Raw genomic sequence first — 27,279 nt, forward strand, 5'->3', positions numbered from 1 at the left:
TGGGAGCGACTGGTCAGTGTTTCTTGCACTACAGACCTCTAAGGTTTGTCGGGAGACACCCCAGGAACCCAGGCGGACGGTCTAAGGGCGAACTTGGTAAACCGGCGGCATCCCAGTAATTACCAGGCACAACCCCCCAACCAACCAAATGGAGGACATGGATACTGAACCCTCAGTGACCACCCCAGAAGGCATCCCCCAACCGGACGCCCAGAAACTCAACCCCCTACCCCCTGGGGACAGCGGCAAGGCGGCGAGTAAGGAGGCACCCGTTAAAGCGGGCAACAGTGCAGGGAAGGCTGGTCCCCCCAAACCCCCGATACCCCAGGCCCCAGGGCCAAAGGCACCAGGAGGGCCAACAGGTGCCCCTGGAAACCCCAAGGCAGCCAAACCAGGGAGCGGAGGGAAGGGTGAGACAGGGACCAGGCAGGGGGCAGCCCCATAACCCTTCAATGGGTACAGCATCACCCACCGGCACACCCAGCTCATGCGGTGGGAGATGAAAGACAAAACTGGACCCCGAATGGAGCGCGCCTCATTCGTGAGTAAAATCCTCAAGCCAGCAGGGGTCTAAGGAGAAGAAGTGCTGAGCTGCCAGGCATCCGCATCAGGCATGATCTTCCTTCTCAGCTTTTTAACCCAAGCACTCTTCAAGAAGTACTGGGACTTCTTCCAGGGGAAGAAGGAGGAGGCACCCTACAGCAACTTCAGTGTAACGACAGGAATGGAGCCAGCAACCACGGAGAAGAGGATAACGGTTGAGATGACCAACCCCCACATCCCAGACAAGGACATCGCGTCACTACTCCAAAGGTACGGCACCATCCTGACAGGACCTACCAAGGTCAGAGACGCCAACAGAATTTGGAACACGACCTGGCAGGCACAGATCAACCTCCACAAAGACCCATCAGGGAGGGATGGCTTGAAACACCCACCGGCCAGCTTCTACCTAGGATCAGACATGGGGAGGATCAAGTACCCAGGACAACCCTTCATCTGCAGGAAGTGCGAAGGCACGCTCCACGCCAGCAAGGATTGCCCTGTGAAATTCTGCTGGATCTGCAAGCAGTCCGACCACGACGCAAGATCATGCAAAGGGATCAGGAAGTGCAACCTCTGTGGAGAGATGGGCCACACGTACTACCGATGCCCCAAGTCAGACATGCCGAAGACATACGCAGCGGCCGCTGCAGCGAGCCCAGCCTGGAGCCAACCATGGAGACAGACCAGGCCGACGCCAGCCTAAACACCCTCCTGACGGATGCCAGAGACCAATCGGGGAAAAACACAGCGACACCCAGGAAGGTAAACCAGAAAGGCCAGGATCCCAAAACAACGACCCCCACTGGACCAGGCCAGAGCAACGCGGAGGGCCCCAAAGCAGGACCGAACACAGGACCTCCACCTACTGTGACGGCACCAGCCAAGGAACCCCGGACCCCCAAAGGGAACCCCGAGGATGGAGAGTCAGTGAAGGCCCCACCAAAGGAAGCCCCGAGGGAACCCACACCGGCTAAGGAACCCCAGACCCCCAAAGGAGGACCCGAGGGCGGAGAGTCAGTAAAGGCCCCGCAAACGGAAACCCCGAGGGAACCCACACAGCCTGCGGAACCAACAGCCAAGGAACACCTGGAACCCCCCAAGGACAGAGATCCACAAGACACAGCACCGACAGAGGAGGCCACAGGAGAGAAGGCACCAGCGCCAGAAACAGAGACCAAGGAGGCGGGAAAGGAGAAAAAGGACCCTGTCAAGGCAAAGGTAGCCAAGAAACCGGACAAAAAGGGAAAGAAGAAAGACAGCGCGGACTCGGTGCCCATAGAAGAGTCATGGGCGCAAGTACAATCCCAGTCACTGCGCCAGAAAGCCTTGATACTCGAGTAAACACGCTCCAGCGCAAGGATCCAGATGGCGGCAGCGCAAAAACCCCCACCAACGGGATCCAAGCCGGAGACGCTGGAAGACGGGAAGGGGCCAGAAGAAACCACCCAACGGACAGCCCCCCAGAAAAGGAAGCTACAAGGGAAGGAGGACTTCCTGAAGAGCAAGAAGGTGAACAACGCGGGCACCTATGATGATGAAACAGAATACGACACCCCCATCCTCATAGTGAGCGACGAGGAGGAGGTGATGGAAGAGGAAGAGGGAGGCAAGTAAGAAGAGGAGGAGTCAACCCTCCGGGACCTCCACCGCCAACTCTCCAGCCTGGAGACCATACCCGTACCAGACCATTGGGACCTGGAAGTAGGAACTGAGGTGCTCATCCACTGCACAGGAGACGCCGCAGAAGAGTGGGGACCAACGGAAGAACAGGAGAACCTACAAATACAGTAGGGACACCCAGGGCCTTCAACCCCAGTAGATACCGATACCAGACACTGACCGTTAGCACAGAGACAATGGCTGTATCATTGCTCACCCTAAACGTCAGAAGGATGAAGGATCAGGTCAGGCGGGTTGGCACGTTGCGCTTCCTGGCCACCCAGAACCGAGATATCTGCTTTCTGCAGGAATGCGGTATTCCGTACGCCCAGTCGTACAGCCAGCTTGAACAGCAGTGGACGCACGGACCATCTTTTTGGTCTGGAGGGAACGATTGCAAATCATCTGGAGTGGCCATTCTGATCAGGGTAAGGTATTTCACCGTGGACACGGTCACGGAGCAGGTCAATGGCAGAGTTCTGGTCGTGGATGGCTCGTGGGCCGGTGAGCCCGTTCGGCTCATCAACGTCTATGCCCCCCCGGAGAAGAATGAGCGACTCGAGATGTTCAGGGTGCTCAGGATGCAACTCGTGACCTCCAGAGCCATTCTGATGGGCGGTGATTTCAACTGCATAGTAGAGTTGGATGGACGCAGTGGGCCAGGCTCTGCAGGAATGGATGTGACGTCCAGGCTGTTGGTGGAGATGATAAAAGAGGCGTCCCTCCAGGACGTAATCGGGAGCATAGGGCCGAACGCCAGGAATTACAACTTCTCACCCAAAGTAAACATCAAATCAGGAGTCCGCCAAGGCTGCTCTTTGTCCCCAGCACTTTTCATCTGCGCCCTAGAACCCCTGCTTTCCACACTAAGAAAAGACAAAGTCATCAAAGGGATCTTCGTCCCTGGAGCCAAGGGAGAGGTAGCAAAATGTGTTGCATACATGAATGATGTCACAGTCCTGTGCCCTGACCCCTCCTCAGCCAAGAGAGTACTGCTTCACTCAAAAATCTTCGCACAAGCATCAGGGCTGGCCCTCAACTTAGAAAAAAGTACATGTCTCACCATAGGGAACTGGAATCACCTGGCCAAACTGGACGTCAAAACAACTAAAAGTCCAACCAAAATACTCGGCATCCTTTTTTCAGAGGACACAGAAGGACAAGCGAATTGGCCCCCAATACAAAGCAAAATCAACCAAAAATTTGGTTTGTGGAAGAAGAGATCCCTATCCATGACAGGGAAGGTCATGGTAATCAAAGCAGTAATACTACCACTGATCCTGCACTTTGCTATGATTTTACCCCCAGACAAACCCACACTGAGACACTTGCAAAAAAGTTTGTTTACCTTCCTATGGAACTCCAAAATGGAAGAAGTAAAAAGAACAATCGTTTTTAAACATACACCAAACGGTGGTAAGAATGTGCCTAACCTGTGCCTATACATCTTCATAACGTACTTCTGCCTATGCCTGAATGCAGTGAAAGAAAAAAGAAATTGGGCCGCCCACTTCATCAGGTATGGAGCAGGAGACATCCTGCACAAATACAAACTTTTGCCAAGAGACAACACAGTACCTGTGGCCTTTTTCCAGCACAAACTCTATGCATGTCTACAGCCATTTCTGCAGATGCTGAGAACACTTGAAATAGACACTGACTGCATGGGAAACAGAACACTCCTAAAGAAGGAAATGTAAAATTTGAAGAAAATGGAAATGGTCAACAACTTATCAGGAAACCTTTCCAAAAAAGTCTGGGAAAAAGTAAACCACCAGGACATCACCAACACCCAGAAGGACATCTCTTGGCTGGCGGTCAACAACGCCCTTCCAGTAAAAACTTTCCAACACAAAAGAGGACTGGCCAAGAGTACGAAATGCCCAAGATCAGACTGCCCAGGAGAAGAAACTGTCATGCATTTTTTATGGTTGTGTGTATTTGCAAATGCTTTTTGGGGAAAAATGAAGAAACTTATTAAGGGGATCACAAACCTTGACACTGTCACATATGAACAAATTCTTTATGGCCTGGGAACCCCCCTGTCAAAAAATAAAGACAGAAAACTGTGGAGGATACTATGCGCTGGGAAAGAAAGCCTTTGGATAACAAGGAACCTAGTAATGTTTAAACACAAAAATCTGAATGTTAAAGATGCCATTCATATATGCCTAGATAAACTAATCACTTACTACTACTCAGACATTAAACTTATGGGTAAAGAGAAAGCTGAAAAGGACTGGAAACAAAAGCAATGGGCGGAATGGGTAACTTGAATGTATTAAGGAAACACTTTAGCATAAAAGTGTTCTCCAAGTTGGAAAATATCTTGATGGAAAACCGCTAGGTAAATGCCTGCGTGCATTACCTAGACTGGTGAAAATGTTTACCACCCTATGGGATTGGTTGAAATGTAAATTGCACACTCCAAATTTTTTAAATAAAGTATATTTTTTCACAAAAAAAAAAATCTGTTCTCATCAGATTCACAGCGCGGTTTCTGCGCAGCTGAATATTGATTTGGGCTATATTACTACTTTGACTTGTGAGGAGTATAAATTTGCTTTATGCAAATTTATGCAAATTTTCGAGACGGCCCGACGCACTTTTAATTAAGGCGGAGGAGGGACACCAGCGTGCTGGTGCCTGTTTGTTCACTAGGAACGCAAAGTAGAACCCCCAAGGGCTTGCGGCCAGCTCCTAGAGCACAGGTAACGTTGCGCACTTTTTACTCTCTCTCCCTCCTTTAGTTTGGGTGGACTAATGCTGGAGGCTTAAAACACCTCCTAACATCCTTCACAGGCCTGAACAGTACCCAGACCTTTAGTAAGGGGGTTTATGCTTAGGTGAAGAGACCTATAACCCTGCCCTAGGTCTTGGGAGTGACTGGTCAGTGTTTCTTGCACTACAGACCTCTAAGGTTTGTCGGGAGACACCCCAGGAACCCAGGCGGACGGTCTAAGGGCGAACTTGGTAAACCGGCGGTATCCCAGTAATTACAAGGCACAACCCCCCAACCAACCAAATGGAGGACATGGACCCTGAACCCTCAGTGACCACCCCAGAAGGCATCCCCCAACCGGACGCCCAGAAACCCAACCCCCTACCGCCTGGGGACAGCGGCAAGGCGGCGAGTAAGGAGGCACCCGTTAAAGCGGGCACCAGCGCAGGGAAGGCTGGTCCCCCCAAACCCCCGGTACCCCAGGCCCCGGGGCCAAAGGCACCAGGAGGGCCAACAGGTGCCCCTGGAAACCCCAAGGCAGGCAAACCAGGGAGCGGAGGGAAGGGTGAGATAGGGGCCAGGCAGGGGACAGCCCCTGAACCCTTCAATGGGTACAGCATCACCCACAGGCACACCCAGCTCATGCGGTGGGAGATGAAAGACAAAACTAGACCCCGAATGGAGCCGGCCTCATTCGTGAGCAAAATCCTCAAGCCAGCAGGGGTCCAAGGAGAAGAAGTGCTGAGCTGCCAGGCATCCGCATCAGGCATGATCTTCCTTCTCAGCTTTTTCACCCAAGCACTCTTCAAGAAGTACTGGGACTTCTTTCAGGGGAAGAAGGAGGAGGCACCCTATTTTATTTTATTTATTTGTTTACATTTGTAATGCGCACAGCTACCCAACAAAGGGTTTCCCGGCGCGGCAGATCCCTATAGCAATGCGGTTACAGAAAACTAGATGTTAAAGAGCCATGTTTTTAGGGCTTTTCTGAATTTGATGTAATTCGACTCAGACCGCAATGTATGTGGCATTGAATTCCAGAGAGAAGGTCCTAGGAATGAGAAGGACTTGCCACCCATGCGTGACAGCCTGGTCCTTGGAATTTCAAAATGATTTGCCGTGGAAGATCGAAGAGATCTGGAAGGACGGTAGGGGCTCACCAGGTTTTGCAGATATTTAGGAGCGGTGTTGGTGGAAATCCTGTGCATAAAACATAGAGATTTGAATTTAACTCGGTTTTCAATTTTTAGCCAGTGTAACTTCCTGATGTAATTAGTGGTTGGAGTAGAGATGGGAATTTTACAGAGTAGTCTGGCTGCTGCATTTTGCACTGATTGCAACCTGCGGACAGTGGCTTTGTTCGCCCCAGGTACAAAACGTTGCCATAATCTAGCCTAGATGTTATTAGGGCATTGACAACTGTTTTCTTGGTGTTTTCAGGCAGCATCCAACAGATCTTTTTTAGCTATTTTAATATGGCAAAGCTACAGCAACTTCAGTGTAACCACAGGAATGGAGCCAGCAACCACGGAGAAGAGGATAACGGTTGAGATGACCAACCCCCACATCCCAGACAAGGACATCGCGTCACTCCTCCAAAGGTACGGCACCATCCTAACAGGACCTACCAAGGTCAGAGACGCCAACGGAATTTGGAACACAACCTGGCAGGCACAGATCAACCTCCACAAAGACCCATCTGGGAGGGATGGCTTGAAACACCCACCGGCCAGCTTCTACCTAGGATCAGACATGGGGAGGATCAAGTACCCAGGACAACCCTTCACCTGCAGGAAGTGCGAAGGCACGGGCCACGCCGGCAAGGATTGCCCTGTGAAATTCTGTTGGATCTGCAGGCAGTCCGGCCACGACGCAAGATCATGCAAAGGGATCAGGAAGTGCAACCTCTGAGGACAGATGGGCCACACGTACTACCGATGCCCCAAGTCAGACATGCCGAAGACATACGCAGCGGCCGCTGCAGCGAGCCAGCCTGGAGCCAACCATGGAGACAGACCAGGCCGATGCCCGCCTAAACACCCTCCTGACGGACGCCAGAGACCAATCGGGGAAAACAACAGCGACACCCAGGAAGGTAAACCAGAAAGGCCAGGATCCCAAAACAACAACCCCCACTGGACCAGGCCAGAGCAACGCGGAGGGCCCCAAAGCAAGACCGAACACAGGACCACCACCTACTGTGACGGCTCCAGCCAAGGAACCCCGGACCTCCAAAGGGAACCCCGAGGACGGAGAGTCAGTGAAGGCCCCACCAAACGAAGCCCCGAGGGAACCCACACCGGCTAAGGAACCCCAGACCCCCAAAGGAGGACCCGAGGGCGGAGAGTCAGTGAAGGCCCCGCAAATGGAAACCCCGAGGGAACCCACACAGCCTGCGGAACCAACAGCCAAGGAACACCTGGAACCCCCCAAGGACAGAGCTCCACAAGACACTGCACCGACAGAGGAGGCCACCGGAGAGAAGCCACCAGTGCCAGAAACAGAGATCAAGGAGGCGGGAAAGGAGAAAAAGGACCCTGTCAAGGCAAAGGTAGCCAAGAAAACGGACAAAAAGGGAAAGAAGAAAGACAGCGCGGACTGGGTGCCTATAGAAGAGTCATGGGCGCAAGTACAATCCCAGTCACTGCGCCAGAAAGCCTTGCTACTCGAGCAAACACGCTCCAGCGCAAGGATCCAGATGGCGGCAGCGTAAAAACCACCACCAACGGAATCCAAGCCGGAGACGCTGGAAGACGGGAAGGGGCCAGAAGAAACCACCCAACGGACAGCCCCCCAGAAAAGGAAGCTACAAGGGAAGGAGGACTTCCTGAAGAGCAAGAAGGTGAACAACGCGGGCACCTATGGCGATGAAACAGAATACGACACCCCCATCCTCATAGTGAGTGACAAGGAGGAGGTGATGGAAGAGGAAGAGGGAGGCAAGCAAGAAGAGGAGGAGTCAACCCTCCGTGACCTCCACCGCCAACTCGCCAGCCTGGAGACCATACCCGTACCAGACCATTGGGACCTGGAAGTAGGAACTGAGGTGCTCATCCACTGCACAGGAGACGCCGCAGAAGAGTTGGGACCAACGGAAGAACAGGAGAACCTACAAATACAGTAGGGACACCCAGGGCCTTCAACCCCAGTAGGTACCGATACCAGAAACTGACCGTTAGCACAGAGACAATGGCTGTATCATTGCTCACCCTAAACATCAGAAGGATGAAGGATCAGGTCAGGCGGGTTGGCACGTTGCGCTTCCTGGCCACCCAGAACAGAGATATCTGCTTTCTGCAGGAATGCGGGATTCCGTACGCCCAGTCGTACAGCCAGCTTGAACAGCAGTGGACGCACGGACCATCTTTTTGGTCTGGAGGGAACGATTGCAAATCATCTGGAGTGGCCATTCTGATCAGGGGAAGGCATTTCACCGTGGACAAGGTCACCGACCAGGTCAATGGCAGAGTGCTGGTCGTGGACGGCCCGTGGCTATGATTTTTCCCCCAGACAAACCCACACTGAGACACTTGCAAAAAAGTTTGTTTACCTTCCTATGGAACTCCAAAATGGAAAAAGTAAAAAGAACAATTGTTTTTAAACATACACCAAACGGTGGAAAGAATGTGCCTAACCTGTACCTATACATCTTCACAACGTACTTCTGCCTATGCCTGAATGCGGTGAAAGAAAAAAGAAATTAGGCCGCCCACTTCATCAGGTATGGAGCAGGAGACATCCTGCACAAATACAAACTTTTGCCAAGAGACAACACAGTACCTGTGGCCTTTTTCCAGCACAAACTCTATGCATGTCTACAGCCATTTCTGCAGATGCTGAGAACACTTGAAATAGACACTGACTGCATGGGAAACAGAACACTCCTAAAGAAGGAAGTTGAAAATTTGGAGGAAATGGAAATGGTCAACAACTTATCAGGAAACCTTTCCAAAAAAGTCTGGGAAAAAGTAAACCACCAGGACATCACCAATACCCAGAAGGACATCTCTTGGCTGGCGGTCAACAACGCCCTTCCAGTAAAAACTTTCCAACACAAAAGAGGACTGGCCAAGAGTACGAAATGCCCAAGATCAGACTGCCCAGGAGAAGAAACTGTCATGCATTTTTTATGGTTGTGTGTATTTGCAAATGCTTTTTGGGAAAAATGAAGAAACTTATTAAGGGGATCACAAACCTTGACACTGTCACATATGAACAAATTCTTTATGGCCTGGGAACCCCCCTGTCAAAAAATAAAGACAGAAAACTGTGGAGGATACTATGCGCTGGGAAAGAAAGCCTTTGGATAACAAGGAACCTAGTAATGTTTAAACACAAAAATCTGATTTTAAAGATGCCATTCATATATGCCTAGATAAAATAATGACTTACTACTATTCAGACATTAAAATTATGGGTAAAGAGAAAGCTGAAAAGGACAGGAAACAAAAGCAATGGGCAGAATGGGTAACTTGAATGTATTAAGGAAACACTTTAGCATAAAAGTGTTCTCCAAGTTGAAAAATATCTTGATGGAAAACCGCTAGGTAAATGCCTGCGTGCATTACCTAGACAGGTTAAAATGTTTACCACCCTATGGGATTGGTTGAAATGTAAATTGCACACTCCAAATTTTTAAATAAAGTATATTTTTACAAAAAAAAAATATATGTTTCTGCGCAGCTGAATATTGATTTGGGCTATATTACGACTGACTTGCGAGGCGAATAAATGTGCTTTATGCAAATTTATGCAAATTTTCGAGACGGCCCGACGCACTTTTAATTAAGGCGGAGGAGGGACACCAGCGTGCTGGTGCCTGTTTGTTCACTAGGAACGCAAAGTAGAACCCCCAAGGGCCTGCGGCCAGCTCCTAGAGCACAGGTAACGTTGCACACTTTTTACTCTCTCTCTCCTGGCGTTTGAGTGGACTAATGCTGGAGGCTTAAAACACCTCCTAACATCCTTCACAGGCCTCAACAGTACCCAGACCTTTGGTAAGGGGGTTTATGCTTAGGTGGAGACACCTATAACCCTGCCCTAGGTCTTGGGAGCGACTGGTCAGTGTTTCTTGCACTACAGTCCTCTAAGATTTGTCGGGAGACACCCCAGGAACCCAGGCGGACGGTCTAAAGGCGAACTTGGTAAACCGGCGGTATCCCAGTAATTACCAGGCACAACCCCCCAACCAACCAAATGGAGGACATGGATACTGAACCCTCAGTGACCACCCCAGAAGGCATCCCCCAACCGGATGCCCAGAAACCCAACCCCCTACCCCCTGGGGACAGCAGCAAGGCAGCGAGTAAGGAGGCACCCGTTGAAGCTGGCACCAGCGCAGGGAAGGCTGGTCCCCCCAAACCCCCGGTACCCCAGGCCCCAGGGCCAAAGGCACCAGGAGGGCCAACAGGTGCCCCTGGAAACCCCAAGGCAGCCAAACCAGGGAGCCGAGGGAAGGGTGAGACAGGGACCAGGCAGGGGACAGCCCCATAACCCTTCAATGGGTACAGCATCACCCACCGGCACACCCAGCTCATGCAGTGGGAGATGAAAGACAAAACTGGACCCCGAATGGAGCGCTCCTCATTCGTGAGCAAAACCCTCAAGCCAGCAGGGGTCCAAGGAGAAGAAGTGCTGAGCTGCCAGGCATCCGTATCAGGCATGATCTTCCTTCTCAGCTTTTTCACCCAAGCACTCTTCAAGAAGTACTGGGACTTCTTCCAGGGGAAGAAGGAGGAGGCACCCTACAGCAACTTCAGTGTAACGACAGGAATGGAGCCAGCAACCACGGAGAAGAGGGTAACGGTTGAGATGACCAACCCCCACATCCCAGACAAGGACATTGCGTCACTACTCCAAAGGTACGGCACCATCCTGACAGGACCTACCAAGGTCAGAGACGCCAACGGAATTTGGAACACGACCTGGCAGGCACAGATCAACCTCCACAAAGACATATCAGGGAGGGATGGCTTGAAGCACCCACCGGCCAGCTTCTACCTAGGATCAGACATGGGGAGGATCAAGTACCCAGGACAACCCTTCACCTGTAGGAAGTGCGAAGGCACGGGCCACGCCGGCAAGGATTGCCCTGTGAAATTCTGCTGGATCTGCAAGCAGTCCGGCCATGACGCAAGATCAGGCAAAGGGATCAGGAAGTGAAACCTCTGTGGAGAGATGGGCCACACGTACTACCGATGCCCCAAGTCAGACATGCCGAAGACATATGCAGCGGCCGCTGTAGCGAGCCCAGCCTCGAGCCAACCATGGAAACAGACCAGGCCGACGCCAGCCTAAACACCCTCCTGACGGATGCCAGAGACCAATCGGGGAAAAACACAGCGACACCCAGGAAGGTAAACCAAAAATTTCAGGATCCCAAAACAACAACCCCCACTGGACCAGGCCAGAGCAACGCGGCTGGCCCCAAAGCAGGACCGAACACAGGACCACCACCTACTGTGACGGCACCAGCCAAGGTACCCCGGACCCCCAAAGGGAACCCCGAGGACGGAGAGTCAGTGAAGGCCCCACCAAAGGAAGCCCAGAGGGAACCCACACCGGCCAAGGAACCCCAGACCCCCAAAGGAGGACCCGAGGGCGGCGAGTCAGTGAAGACCCTGCAAACGGAAACCCCGAGGGAACCCACACAGCCTGCGGAACCAACAGCCAAGGAACACCCAGGACCCCCCAAGGACAGAGCTCCACAAGACACAGCACCGACAGAGGAGGCCACCGGAGAGAAGGCACCAGCGCAAGAAACAAAGACCAAGGAGGCGGGAAAGGAGAAAAAGGACCCTGTCAAGGCAAAGGTAGCCAAGAAAACGGACAAAAAGGGAAAGAAGAAAGACAGCACGGACTGGGTGCCCCTAGAAGAGTCATGGGCGCAAGTACAATCCCAGTCACTGCGCCAGAAAGCCTTGATACTCGAGCAAACACGCTCCAGCGCAAGGATCCAGATGGCGGCAGCGCAAAAACCACCACCAACGGGATCCAAGCCGGAGACACTGGAAGACGGGAAGGGGCCAGAAGAAACCACCCAACAGACAGCCCCCCAGAAAAGGAAGCTACAAGGGAAGGAAGACTTCCTGAAGAGCAAGAAGGTGAACAACGCGGGCACCTATGACGATGAAACAGAATACGACACCCCCATCCTCATAGTGAGGAGGAGGTGATGGAAGAGGAAGAGGGAGGCAAGCAAGAAGAGGAGGAGTCAACCCTCCGGGACCTCCAGGGCCAACTCGCCAGCCTGGAGACCATACCCGTACCAGACCATTGGGACCTGGAAGTAGGAACTGAGGTGCTCATCCACTGCACAGGAGACGCCGCAGAAGAGTGGGGACCAATGGAAGAACAGGAGAACCTACAAATACAGTAGGGACACCCACAGCCTTCAACCCCAGTAGGTACCGATACCAGACACTGACCGTTAGTACAGAGACAATGGCTGTATCATTGCTCACCCTAAACATCAGAAGGATGAAGGATCAGGTCAGGCGGGTTGGCACGTTGCGCTTCCTGGCCACCCAGAACCGAGATATCTGCTTTCTGCAGGAATGCGGGATTCCGTACGACCAGTCGTACAGCCAGCTTGAACAGCAGTGGACGCACGGACCATCTTTTTGGTCTGGAGGGAACGATTGCAAATCATCTGGAGTGGCCATTCTGATCAGGGGAAGGCATTTCACTGTGGACAAGGTCACCGAGCAGGTCAATGGCAGAGTGCTGGTCGTGGACGGCTCGTGGGCCGGTGAGCCCATTCAGCTCATCAACGTCTATGCCCCCCCAGAGAAGAATGAGTGACTCGAGATGTTCAGGGTGCTCAGGATGCAACTTGTGACCTCCAGAACCATTCTGATGGCCGGTGATTTCAACTGCATAGTAGAGTTGGATGGACGCAGTGGGCCAAGCTCTGCAGGAATGGATGTGACGTCCAGGCTGTTGGTGGAGATGATAAAAGAGGCGTCCCTCCAGGACGTCATCGGGAGCATAGGGCCGAACGCCAGGAATTACAACTTCTCACCCAAAGTAAACATCAAATCAGGTGTCCGCCAAGGCTGCCCTTTGTCCCCAGCACTTTTCATCTGCGCCCTAGAACCCCTGCTTTCCACACTAAGAAAAGACAAAGTCATCAAAGGGATCTTCGTCCCTGGAGCCAAGGGAGAGGTAGCAAAATGTGTTGCATACATGGATGATGTCACAGTCCTGTGCCCAGACCCCTCCTCAGCCAAGAGAGTACTGCTTCACTCAAAAATCTTCGCACAAGTATCAGGGCTGGCCCTCAACTTAGAAAAATGTACATGTCTCACTATAGGGAACTGGAATCACCTGGCCAAACTGGACGTCAAAACAACTAAAAGTCCAACCAAAATACTCGGCATCCTTTTTTCAGAGGACACAGAAGGACAAGCGAATTGGCCCCTAATACAAAGCAAAATCAACCAAAAATTTGGTTTGTGGAAGAAGAGATCCCTATCCATGACAGGGAAGGTCATGGTAATCAAAGCAGTAATAAATACTACCACTGATCCGTTACTTTGCTATGATTTTTCCCCCAGACAACCCACACTGAGACACTTGCAAAAAAGTTTGTTTACCTTCCTATGGAACTCCAAAATGGAAAAAGTAAAAAGAACAATCGTTTTTAAACATACACCAAACGGTGGTAAGAATGTGTCTAACCTGTACCTATACATCTTCACAACGTACTTCTGCCTATGCCTGAATGCGGTGAAAGAAAAAAGAAATTGGGCCGCCCACTTCATCAGGTATGGAGCAGGAGACATCCTGCACAAATACAAACTTTTGCCAAGAGACAACACAGCACCTGTGGCCTTTTTCCAGCACAAACTCTATGCATGTCTACAGCCATTTCTGCAGATGCTGAGAACACTTGAAATACACACTGACTGCATGGGAAACAGAACACTCCTAAAGAAGGACATTGAAAATTTGGAGAAAATGGAAATGGTCAACAACTTATCAGGAAACCTTTCCAAAAAAGTCTGGGAAAAAGTAAACCACCAGGACATCCCCACACCCATAAGGACATCTCTTGGCTGGCGGTCAACAATGCCCTTCCAGTAAAAACTTTCCAACACAAAAGAGGACTGGCCAAGAGTACGAAATGCCCAAGATCAGACTGCCGAGGAGAAGAAACTGTCATGCATTTTTTATGGTTGTGTGTATTTGCAAATGCTTTTTGGGAAAAAATGAAGAAACTTATTAAGGGGATCACAAACCTTGACACTGTCACATATGAACAAATTCTTTATGGCCTGGGAACCCCCCTGTCAAAAAATAAAGACAGAAAGCTGTGGAGGATACTATGCGCTGGGAAAGAAAGCCTTTGGATAACAAGGAACCTAGTAATGTTTAAATACAAAAATCTGAATGTTAAAGATGCCATTCATATATGCCTAGATAAACTAATGACTTACTACTACTCAGACATTAAACTTATGGGTAAAGAGAAAGCTGAAAAGTACTGGAAACAAAAGCAATGGGCGGAATGGGTAACTTGAATGTATTAAGGAAACACTTTAGCATAAAAGTGTTCTCCAAGTTGAAAAATATCTTGATGGAAAACCGCTAGGTAAATGCCTGCGTGCATTACCTAGACAGGTTAAAATGTTTACCACCCTAAGGGATTGGTTGAAATGTAAATTGCACACTCCAAATTTTTAAATAAAGTATATTTTTACAAACAAAAAAAAAATCTGTTCCTATCAGATTCACAGCGCGGTTTCTGCGCAGCTGAATATTGATTTGGGCTATATTACGACTTTGACTTGTGAGGCGAATAAATTTGCTTTATGCAAATTTATGCAAATTTTCGAGACGGCCCGACGCACTTTTAATTAAGGCGGAGGAGGGACACCAGCGTGCTGGTGCCTGTTTGTTCACTAGGAACGCAAAGTAGAACCCCCAAGGGCCTGCGGCCAGCTCCTAGAGCACAGGTAACGTTGCGCACTTTTTACTCTCTCTCTCCTGGCGTTTGGGTGGACTAATGCTGGAGGCCTAAAACACCTCCTAACATCCTTCACAGGCCTGAACAGTACCCAGACCTTTGGTAAGGGGGTTTATGCTTAGGTGGAGACACCTATAACCCTGCCCTAGGTCTTGGGAGCGACTGGTCAGTGTTTCTTGCACTACAGTCCTCTAAGGTTTGTCGGGAGACACCCCAGGAACCCAGGCGGACGGTCTAAAGGCGAACTTGGTAAACCGGCGGTATCCCAGTAATTACCAGGCACAACCCCCCAACCAACCAAATGGAGGACATGGATACTGAACCCTCAGTGACCACCCCAGAAGGCATCCCCCAACCGGATGCCCAGAAACCCAACCCCCTACCCCCTGGGGACAGCAGCAAGGCAGCGAGTAAGGAGGCACCTGTTGAAGCGGGCACCAGCGCAGGGAAGGCTGGTCCCCCCAAACCCCCGGTACCTCAGGCCCCAGGACCAAAGACACCAGGAGGGCCAACAGGTGCCCCTGGAAACCTCAAGGCAGCCAAACCAGGGAGCCGAGGGAAGGGTGAGACAAGGACCAGGCAGGGGACAGCCCCTGAACCCTTCAATGGGTACAGCATCACCCACCGGCACACCCAGCTCATGCAGTGGGAGATGAAAGACAAAACTGGACCCCGAATGGAGCGCTCCTCATTCGTGAGCAAAACCCTCAAGCCAGCAGGGGTCCAAGGAGAAGAAGTGCTGAGCTGCCAGGCATCCGCATCAGGCATGATCTTCCTTCTCAGCTTTTTCGCCCAAGCACTCTTCAAGAAGTACTGGGACTTCTTCCAGGGGAAGAAGGAGGAGGCACCCTACAGCAACTTCAGTGTAACGACAGGAATGGAGCCAGCAACCACGGAGAAGAGGATAACGGTTGAGATGACCAACCCCCACATCCCAGACAAGGACATCGCGTCACTACTCCAAAGGTACGGCACCATCCTGACAGGACCTACCAAGGTCAGAGACGCCAACGGAATTTGGAACACGACCTGGCAGGCACAGATCAACCTCCACAAAGACATATCAGGGAGGGATGGCTTGAAGCACCCACCGGCCAGCTTCTACCTAGGATCAGACATGGGGAGGATCAAGTACCCAGGACAACCCTTCACCTGTAGGAAGTGCGAAGGCACGGGCCACGCCGGCAAGGATTGCCCTGTGAAATTCTGCTGGATCTGCAAGCAGTCCGGCCACGACGCAAGATCAGGCAAAGGGATCAGGAAGTGCAACCTCTGTGGAGAGATGGGCCGCACGTACTACCGATGCCCCAAGTCAGACATGCCGAAGACATATGCAGCGGCCGCTGTAGCGAGCCCAGCCTCGAGCCAACCATGGAAACAGACCAGGCCGACGCCAGCCTAAACACCCTCCTGACGGATGCCAGAGACCAATCGGGGAAAAACACAGCGACACCCAGGAAGGTAAACCAAAAATTCCAGGATCCCAAAACAACAAGCCCCACTGGACCAGGCCAGAGCAACGCTGCTGGCCCCAAAGCAGGACCGAACACAGGACCACCACCTACTGTGACGGCACCAGCCAAGGAACCCCGGACCCCCAAAGGGAACCCCGAGGACGGAGAGTCAGTGAAGGCCCCACCAAAGGAAGCCCAGAGGGAACCCACACCGGCTAAGGAACCCCAGACCCCCAAAGGAGGACCCGAGGGCGGCGAGTCAGTGAAGATCCTGCAAACGGAAACCCCGAGGGAACCCACACAGCCTGCGGAACCAACAGCCAAGGAACACCCAGGACCCCCCAAGGACAGAGCTCCACAAGACACAGCACCGACAGAGGAGGCCACCGGAGAGAAGGCACCAGCGCAAGAAACAAAGACCAAGGAGGCGGGAAAGGAGAAAAAGGACCCTGTCAAGGCAAAGGTAGCCAAGAAAATGGACAAAAAGGGAAAGAAGAAAGACAGCACGGACTAGGTGCCCATAGAAGAGTCATGGGCGCAAGTACAATCCCAGTCACTGCGCCAGAAAGCCTTGATACTCGAGCAAACACGCTCCAGCGCAAGGATCCAGATGGCGGCAGCGCAAAAACCACCACCAACGGGATCCAAGCCGGAGACACTGGAAGACGGGAAGGGGCCAGAAGAAACCACCCAACAGACAGCCCCCCAGAAAAGGAAGCTACAAGGGAAGGAAGACTTCCTGAAGAGCAAGAAGGTGAACAACGCGGGCACCTATGACGATGAAACAGAATACGACACCCCCATCCTCATAGTGAGGAGGAGGTGATGGAAGAGGAAGAGGGAGGCAAGCAAGAAGAGGAGGAGTCAACCCTCCGGGACCTCCAGGGGCAACTCGCCAGCCTGGAGACCATACCCGTACCAGACCATTGGGACCTGGAATTAGGAACTGAGGTGCTCATCCACTGCACAGGAGATACCGCAGAAGAGTGGGGACCAATGGAAGAACAGGAGAACCTACAAATACAGTAGGGACACCCAGGGCCTTCAACCCCAGTAGGTACCGATACCAGACACTGACCGTTAGTACAGAGACAATGGCTGTATCATTGCTCACCCTAAACATCAGAAGGATGAAGGATCAGGTCAGGCGGGTTGGCAGTTGCGCTTCCTGGCCACCCAGAACCGAGATATCTGCTTTCTGCAGGAATGCGGGATTCCGTACGACCAGTCGTACAGCCAGCTTGAACAGCAGTGGACGCACGGACCATCTTTTTGGTCTGGAGGGAACGATTGCAAATCATCTGGAGTGGCCATTCTGATCAGGGGAAGGCATTTCACCGTGGACAAGGTCACCGAGCAGGTCAATGGCAGAGTGCTGGTCGTGGACGGCTCGTGGGCCGGTGAGCCCATTCAGCTCATCAACGTCTATGCCCCCCCAGAGAAGAATGAGCGACTCGAGATGTTCAGGGTGCTCAGGATGCAACTTGTGACCTCCAGAACCATTCTGATGGCCGGTGATTTCAACTGCATAGTAGAGTTGGATGGACGCAGTGGGCCAAGCTCTGCAGGAATGGATGTGACGTCCAGGCTGTTGGCGGAGATGATAAAAGAGGCGTCCCTCCAGGACGTCATCGGGAGCATAGGGCCGAACGCCAGGAATTACAACTTCTCACCCAAAGTAAACATCAAATCAGGAGTCCGCCAAGGCTGCCCTTTGTCCCCAGCACTTTTCATCTGCACCCTAGAACCCCTGCTTTCCACACTAAGAAAAGACAAAGTCATCAAAGGGATCTTCGTCCCTGGAGCCAAGGGAGAGGTAGCAAAATGTGTTGCATACATGGATGATGTCACAGTCCTGTGCCCAGACCCCTCCTCAGCCAAGAGAGTACTGCTTCACTCAAAAATCTTCGCACAAGCATCAGGGCTGGCCCTTAACTTAGAAAAAAGTACATGTCTCACCATGAGGGAACTGGAATCACCTGGCCAAACTGGACGTCAAAACAACTAAAAGTCCAACCAAAATACTCGGCATCCTTTTTTCAGAGGACACAGAAGGACAAGCGAATTGGCCCCTAATACAAAGCAAAATCAACCAAAAATTTGGTTTGTGGAAGAAGAGATCCCTATCCATGACAGGGAAGGTCATGGTAATCAAAGCAGTAATAAATACTACCACTGATCCGTTACTTTGCTATGATTTTTCCCCCAGACAAACCCACACGGAGACACTTGCAAAAAAGTTTGTTTACCTTCCTATGGAACTCCAAAATGGAAAAAGTAAAAAGAACAATCGTTTTTAAACATACACCAAACGGTGGTAAGAATGTGTCTAACCTGTACCTATACATCTTCACAACGTACTTCTGCCTATGCCTGAATGCGGTGAAAGAAAAAAGAAATTGGGCCGCCCACTTCATCAGGTATGGAGCAGGAGACATCCTGCACAAATACAAACTTTTGCCAAGAGACAACACAGTACCTGTGGCCTTTTTCCAGCACAAACTCTATGCATGTCTACAGCCATTTCTGCAGATGCTGAGAACACTTGAAATAGACACTGACTGCATGGATAACAGAACACACCTAAAGAAGAACATTGAAAATTTGGAGAAAATGGAAATGGTCAACAACTTATCAGGAAACCTTTCCAAAAAAGTCTGGGAAAAAGTAAGCCACCAGGACATAACCAACACCCAGAAGGACATCTCTTGGCTGGCGGTCAACAATGCCCTTCCAGTAAAAACTTTCCAACACAAAAGAGGACTGGCCAAGAGTACGAAATGCCCAAGATCAGACTGCCGAGGAGAAGAAACTGTCATGCATTTTTTATGGTTGTGTGTATTTGCAAATGCTTTTTGGGAAAAAATGAAGAAACTTATTAAGGGGATCACAAACCTTGACACTGTCACATATGAACAAATTCTTTATGGCCTGGGAACCCCCCTGTCAAAAAATAAAGACAGAAAGCTGTGGAGGATACTATGCGCTGGGAAAGAAAGCCTTTGGATAACAAGGAACCTAGTAATGTTTAAATACAAAAATCTGAATGTTAAAGATGCCATTCATATATGCCTAGATAAACTAATGACTTACTACTACTCAGACATTAAACTTATGGGTAAAGAGAAAGCTGAAAAGGACTGGAAACAAAAGCAATGGGCGGAATGGGTAACTTGAATGTATTAAGGAAACACTTTAGCATAAAAGTGTTCTCCAAGTTGAAAAATATCTTGATGGAAAACCGCTAGGTAAATGCCTGCGTGCATTACCTAGACAGGTTAAAATGTTTACCACCCTATGGGATTGGTTGAAATGTAAATTGCACACTCCAAATTTTTAAATAAAGTATATTTTTACAAAAAAAAAATATCTGTTCTTATCAGATTCACAGCGTGGTTTCGGCACAGCTGAATATTGATTTGGGCTATATTACGACTTTGACTTGTGAGACGAATAAATTTGCTTTATGCAAATTTTCGACACGGCCCGACGCACTTTTAATTAAGGCGGAGGAGGGACACCAGCGTGCTGGTGCCTGTTTGTTCACTAGGAATGCAAAGTAGAACCCCCAAGGGCCTGCGGCCAGCTCCTAGAGCACAGGTAACGTTGCACACTTTTTACTCTTTCTCTCCTGGCGTTTGGGTGGACTAATGCTGGAGGCTTAAAACACCTCCTAACATCCTTCACAGGCCTGAACAGCACCCAGACCTTTGGTAAGGGGATTTATGCTTAGGTGGAAACACCTATAACCCTGCCCTAGGTCTTGGGAGCGACTGGTCAGTGTTTCTTGCACTACAGACCTCTAAGGTTTGTCGGTGACACCCCAGGAACCCAGGCGGATGGTCTAAGGGCGAACTTGGTAAACCGGGGGTATCCCAGTAATTACAAGGCACAACCCCCCAACCAACCAAATGGAGGACATGGACACTGAACCCTCAGTGACCAACCCAGAAGGCATCCCCCAACCGGACGCCCAGAAACCCAACCCCCTACCCCCTGGGGACAGCGGCAAGGCGGCGAGTAAGGAGGCACCCGTTGAAGCGGGCACCAGCGCAGGGAAGGCTGGTTCCCCCCAAATCCCCGGTACCCCAGGCACCAGGAGGGCAAACAGGTGTCCCTGGAAACCCCAAGGCAGCCAAACCGGGGAGTGGAGGGAAGGGTGAGGCAGGGACCAGGCAGGGGACAGCCCCCGAACCCTTCAATGGGTACAGCATCACCCATCGGCACACCCAGCTCATGCGGTGGGAGATGAAGGACAAAACTGGACCCCGAATGGAGCGAGCCTCATTCGTGAACAAAATCCTCAAGCCAGCAGGGGTCCAAGGGGACGAGGTGCTGAGTTGCCAGGCATTCGCATCGGGCATGATCTTCCTACTCAGCTTTTTCACCCAAGCACTCTTCAAGAAGTACTGGGACTTCTTTCAGGGGAAGAAGGAGGAGACACCCTACAGCAACTTCAGCATAACGGCAGGAATGGAGCCAGCAACCACGGAGAAGAGGGTAACGGTAGAGATGACCAACCCCCACATCCCGGACAAGGACATCGAGTCGCTCCTCCAAAGGTATGGCACCATCCTGACAGGACCCATCAAGGTCAGAGACTCCAACGGAATTTGGAACACGACCTGGCAGGCACAGATCAACCTCCACAAAGACCCATCAGGGATAGATGGCATGAAACACCAACCGGCCAGCTTCAACCTAGGATCAGACATGGGGAGGATCAAATACCCAGGACAACCCTTCACCTGCAGGAAGTGCGAAGGCACGGGCCACGCCGGCAAGGATTGCCCTGTGAAATTCTGCTGGATCTGCAAGCAGTCTGGACACGACGCAAGCTCATGCAAAGGGACCAGGAAGTGCAACCTCTATGGAGAGGTGGGCTACACGTACTACCGATGCCCCAAGTCAGACTTGCCCAAGACATACGCAGCGGCCGCTGCAGCGAGCCCAGCCTGGAGCCAACCATGGAGACAGACCAGGCCGAGGCTCTCGGCAAAAGCCAATGCCAACCTGAACACCCTCCTGAAGGACGCCAGAGACCAAACGGGGAAAACAACAGCGAAACCCGGGAAGATAGACCAGAGGGCCAGAATCTGAAAACAGCAACCCCCACAGGACCAGGCCAGAGCAACGTAGAGGGCCCCAAAGCAGGACCGAACACAGTACCACCACCACCTACTGTGACGGCACCAGCAAAGGAACCCCAGCCCCCCCAAGGGAACCCAGAGGACAGAGTGTCAGTGAAGGCCCCGCCAAGGGAAACCCTGAGGGAACCCACACCGGCTGAGGGAACACCAGCCAAGGAACCCCAGACCCCCGAAGGGAACCCCGAGGACAGAGTGTCAGTGAAGGCCCGCCAAGGGAAACCCTGAGAGGACCCACACCGGCTGAGGGAACACCAGCCAAGGAACAAACAGAACCCCCCAATGACGGAGCACCGCAAGGAACATCACCGTCAAAGGAGGCCACCGGAGAGACGGCACCAAGGCCAGACACAGAGACCAGGAGGCGAGGAAGGAGAAAAGGACTCTGCCAAGGCAAAGGTAGCCAAGAAAACTGACAAAAAGAAAGGAAAGAAGAAGAAAGACAGAAGGCATGAGGAAGACAGCGAGGACGAGTGGATGACCATGCCGGAGTCGTGGGCACAAGTCCAAGCCCAGTCGCTGCACCAGAAAGCCTTAAAACACGCGGAAGCTAGAGAGCAAACACGCTCCAGCGCAAGAATCCAGATGGCGGCAGCGCACAAACCACCGCCACCTGAAACCAAGCCGGAGACGCTGGAGGACGGGGAGACGCTGGACGGACACCCCCACGGACAATCCCCCAGAAAAGTAAGGTACAAGTGAAGGAGGACTTCGTGAAGAGCAAGAAGGTGAACAACGCGGGCACCGAGGAAGAAACAGGAAACGACACCCCCATCCTCATAGAGAGTGACGGGGAGGAGGAGATGGAGGAGGAAGAGGGAGACAAGCAAGAAGGGGAGGAGTCAACCCTCCAGGACCTCCACCGCCAAATCAGCAGCCTGGCGGACATACCCATACCGGAACATTGGGACCTGGTAGTGGAATCCGAGGTGTTCATCACATGAACAGGGGACGCCGCAGAAGAGTGGGGACCAACAGAAGAACAGGAGAACCTACAAGCACAGTAGGAACACCCAGGGCCTTCAACACCAGTAGGTACCGAAACCAGACACTGACCGATAGCATAGAGACAGTGGCTATATCCACTTCTCTGACCACAGAGCAGTCAGTTTCGTGGGGGAACTTACAGGGAAGTTCCTTGCCGGCCCAGGTTCGTGGAAGCTGAACTGCTCTTTGCTGGACAACGAGGAGTTAGTGGCGAACCTCAGAGACACGTACATAGAGTGGAAGGACATGAAGGGCCTCTTTCAATCCGCCAGCGAGTGGTGGGAATGGGTGAAGGTCAGGTTCCGGAGCTTCTTCCAGGATGCAAGCAGAGCTGCTGCACGGGAAAAGAAGAGGACGTTCAGATTGCTGCAGAGCTAACTGCAGCAACTGTACAAACTCGAGCTCAGGGGATGGGAAGTGGATGACGACCTGGAGAAAACTCGAAACGGGCTCACAGAGCACTTTAGGGAAGAATCCAAGAAATTCATCTTCCGGACCAGAACCGAGAACCTCGAGAATGGCGAGAAATGCAACTAATTTTTCTTTAAGAAAATTCACTCAGCCCACACGCCGCTGGTGGAACTTCGGGACTCGGAGGGCAACCTCCAAAGTGAGAAAGAGGAAGTCATGAGAGTCGTAGCGTATTTTTACGGCAAACTCTACTCATCGATGTCGTCAGAGAGAGCCCAAACGGACAGTCTCCTGGAGGGCATCTCAAAGACACTGGGTCCGGAAGAGAGAGAAGACCTGGACGCCCCTTTCACCCTGGAAGAGCTGTACTTGGCCGCCACAACCTCCAAGAGAGGCAAGACACCCGGGAATGACGGTCTCCCTGTGGAACTATATGTCGAACTGTGGGACCTGATCGGGCCGGACTTGCTGGACCTCCACGAGGAAATGGTGGGCAAGGGCAGTATGCAGCAATAACTGCGAGAGGACATGATAACACTCTTGTACAAACAGAAGGGAGAGAGAGAAGACCTCAAGAACTGGAGGCCCATCTCTGTCCTCAATGTGGACTACAAGATTCTCGCGAAGGTAATGGCCAATAACCTAAAGAAAGTGATAGCAAAGATAGTCCACCCAGACCAGACCAGTGGTATACCGGGCCGGCAAATCGCAGACAGCCTGGCCCTTGTCCGGGACACGATCGAGTACGTCAAGGGCTGCAATGTCCCGATGGCCTTGGTCAGCCTGGACCAGGAAAAGGCGTTCGACCGCATTTCTCATGAGTTCATGGACCTGGCACTCAGAGCACTGGGACTGGGAGACTTCTTCTGCGACGTGGTGAAAACAATGTATAGAGACATCTCCATCACGGCATCAGTGAACGGCTGGAGTACCAACCCTTTCCCGGGCCTATCAGGGGTGAGGCAGGGATACCCGCTCTCCCCCCTCCTGTTCATATGCATAATTGAACTCCTCGCGGAACGCATCCGGCAGAACAGGAACATCTGAGGAGTGAAGGCACCGAGAAGCGGAGGAAACGGAGAAGTGAAGTGCTCCCTCTACATGGACGACCTCTCAGTATTCTGCGCAGATGGACCGTCCATAAGAGAACTGGAAAGGACTTGTATCAAATTTGGGAAGGCATCAGGAGTGAAGATCAACAGCACAAAGTCGAAAACCCTACTCTTCGGACACTGGACCCCACCCCGAGACCCACTGCCATTCCCCATCAAGCAGGACTTCCTGAATATCCTTGGAGTCTGGTTCGGCGGAAAAGGTGCAGCAGGGGGGGCGGAGCTTGCCAGCAGCTAAGATGGCTGACTGATCCCGGAGCTCCGCCAAGCACTGCCAAATATCCTCCTAAAAGGAGAAGTGTGGCTCAGGGGTTAGAGGCGGCAGACCCGGAAGCTGAGATCGGCCCTGGACCAGGGTTCAATTCCCCGCCTCGGCGGGTCCGGGGCTCAAAAAATTCCACGGACTCGATAATTCTCGCTCCGGTGCCTTCTCAACTCACGGGTTCACACTCTGCGGCTCTGGGCAATAGCTTGCTTAATCTCCACAACGGCCCCTCGCGGCGGGATGCCTGGCTTTCACCTTGTGGATACCCTGCCGGGGTTATCTCACAGGGGAATACCAGGACGGGTTCCCTAAGCAAGCGCCGGGAAACCCTTTGTGGGTAGCTGTGCGCTATATAAGCTCAAATACATTTACATTTACATTTTAAAATCCTGACACAGGGCAAAGATTTCCGCTCTAAACTTCCCCACGGCAGTAGGAAACAGCTGTACACTAGCAACCCCAACATCGAGCAAATTTGCCACACCGGAATCTAGCCGCGGCAGGGGAGTGAGACTGGGCCGAGAATCCGTGCCCTCTGGTGAACGCTGAACCGCCCAACGTGCCCCTGCATGCGGCGGGGGTTATTGCGCTTGTCCCGGGCTCCCACGGGGGGGGCCCCGCCGGAGGGTAGAATTGCCCTAGCTGAGGTGAGTGAGTCCTCGGGAGGTGATGAGCGGCTGCCACGATGCCCGGAGGGAGTATCCCGCGACTTTGTGGCCCAGCTGGAGCAGTACGTGGATCTCCTGCTCGGTCTGCCCTTGTCGGGGGGTCTCCTCGGAGTAGCTGCGGTGCTGGGACCAGAGCGACTGGGGGCCGGGTCCTGGGCAGAGACAGATGTCCACAGGCCGGTAAGTGACGTCCCTAGAGTCTAAGGGGTCCCCCTCCCACACTCCCCCTTGACTGACCCACGCTATTGCGGCATTGTGGCCTGGAACCCTCGGCGGAGTGCACGAGACTTAGGCGGAGGAGGTGGCCTGGGGCTGGGACCTGGAAACACCGCTGCGGGCCCATTGGAGGGGCTCTGGCCTCCGCGTGTGGTAGTGGCATTGAGGCACATCTGAGTGTTGGCTACTTGAACCTGAGTGAGAGCACGGCAGGTCTGTTCCGGTTGGTGCAGGAGAGAGAATCAGGGCAGAGGAACATCTGCTCGACTATTCGATTATCTGGAGGAGTGGCCCCCATAGTTCAGTGTCCTCATTGAACGGAGCGGTTTGGATCCCACGGACCTCTCTGTAGCGCCGGTACAGGTGAGAGCAGGCCTGCACAGCGGCAGTCATTAACGGCTCCACGATTCTGGTTGGCGGTGAGTCTCGTCGCTGTCCCGGCCCCCCTGAGAGCTCCACAAGTCTACACGTGGCGGCGGAGTGGTACGGCCATAGCGATGGGTAAGGGGGATAAAACGCAAAGCAAACTCCCCTTTGCGCAGAGACGTCTACAACTGCAAAGCCCCCCCCTTGGAACATAGGGAGTCCACGCAACCGGTGGAGGACCAGGCGGACAGCTCCGATATCAAGAACATTTTGCGCTCTATGGAACAAAGCCTCCAAACTAGCATATCAGCGCTAGGTGCCAAGATGGACACCATGACGTACAGAATGGACCCTATGGCCGAGCGTTTGGATAAGCATGCTGAGAAGCACGACATGGCTGAGAGTAGAATAACGGAAGTCGAAGAGGCGCAGACCGAACTGGATACGGCACACAAGAAAATAGAAAACCTGATGCGTGCATTACACTACAAGACGGAGGATTTGGAAGCGTGCTTGAGGCGCAGCAAACTTCGCATAATGGGTCTGCCGGAGACCACGCAGACTGGCGTGATGGAGCTTTTCGTGGAAAGACTTCTCACGGCCCTTTTTGGAGATGGAGTTTTCTCGACTATGTTTGTAGTGGAGCGTGCTCACAGGTCTCTGGGCCCCCGCCCTAAGCTGGGAGCGCCACCCCGCCCGATCCTAGCCAAGCTGCTCAACTATCGCGACAGGGACACTGCCCTCAGACTGACTAGATCGAAGACTCCACTTCAATATGAAGGTTCGGCAATATCAATATTCCCAGATTTCACTGCGAAAGTACAAGAAGCACGCAAGCACTTCGTTCCTCACAAGAAACGACTCAGAGAGCTGGGCATGGACTATGCGATGTTTACCCAGCCAAACTTCGTGTCAATAGGCAGGGCCACTTGCATATTTTCACGGACCGAAAGAGTTACTAAAAGTGATGAAGCGGTGGTCGAGGGAACAGAGGAACGATAATGCAGAAAGCCTGCCGGAAGGAGAAAATAGTCATCTAGACGACCAGGAATGACTATGAGACCAGACAGTTACGGAGCCCCGACATAGGGGAGATCCGGAGTGGAGTGTGAGACTGCGCCCTACGACTGGGAGGGCGTGTCCTTTGTCCTGGCCTGCTATACTGATGGAGGAATCCTGTCAGATAAGTGGTGGAGGGAGAGAAAGGTGGTGTTGTTTTTGATCTTTGACTGTAAATGCATCTATTCTCTTGCGACCGGCGTGGGCGCATAGTACACTGAGAGTCCATGGGGTGTGTGGGGAGGGGGGGACAGATGTTGGGGGGGAGGAATGCTGCGGATTGCATTGAATAATCTGAAGTGCGACTGCACAGCTCTGTTTACAGCTATGATAGTGCGAGGCGGAAGGAGGGTTGACAGCCTGACATGGTGATTTTTTACACTATTGGAGGTAACGAGCTGTTCGGCGACCTTGGCCCCAGAGCGCAATGCACTACTGACGTTCTTGTTGCTATGTTGAGGGAGATGGTACCGGGGTGGGGAGGGCGGGATGGGAACCTGCATGGCTAAGTTAGGGGGGTCTGCTGTGGGAGTAGGGTGGGAGGGTTTGGGAGTTTTTGGGTACAATTTTGTTTGCTCTGTCTGCTTGCACTGCCTACACCGGCCTTGGAGATGCCATCTGTCCCACACTGGTCTTCCCCACTTCTGCGATGGCTAGTTCTGATGATATAACAGTGGAGGGGGGGCCAGGAATGCTT

The sequence above is a fragment of the Lissotriton vulgaris genome, chromosome 6, assembly GCF_964263255.1.
Source record: "Lissotriton vulgaris chromosome 6, aLisVul1.2, whole genome shotgun sequence".
Lineage (NCBI taxonomy): Eukaryota > Metazoa > Chordata > Amphibia > Caudata > Salamandridae > Lissotriton > Lissotriton vulgaris.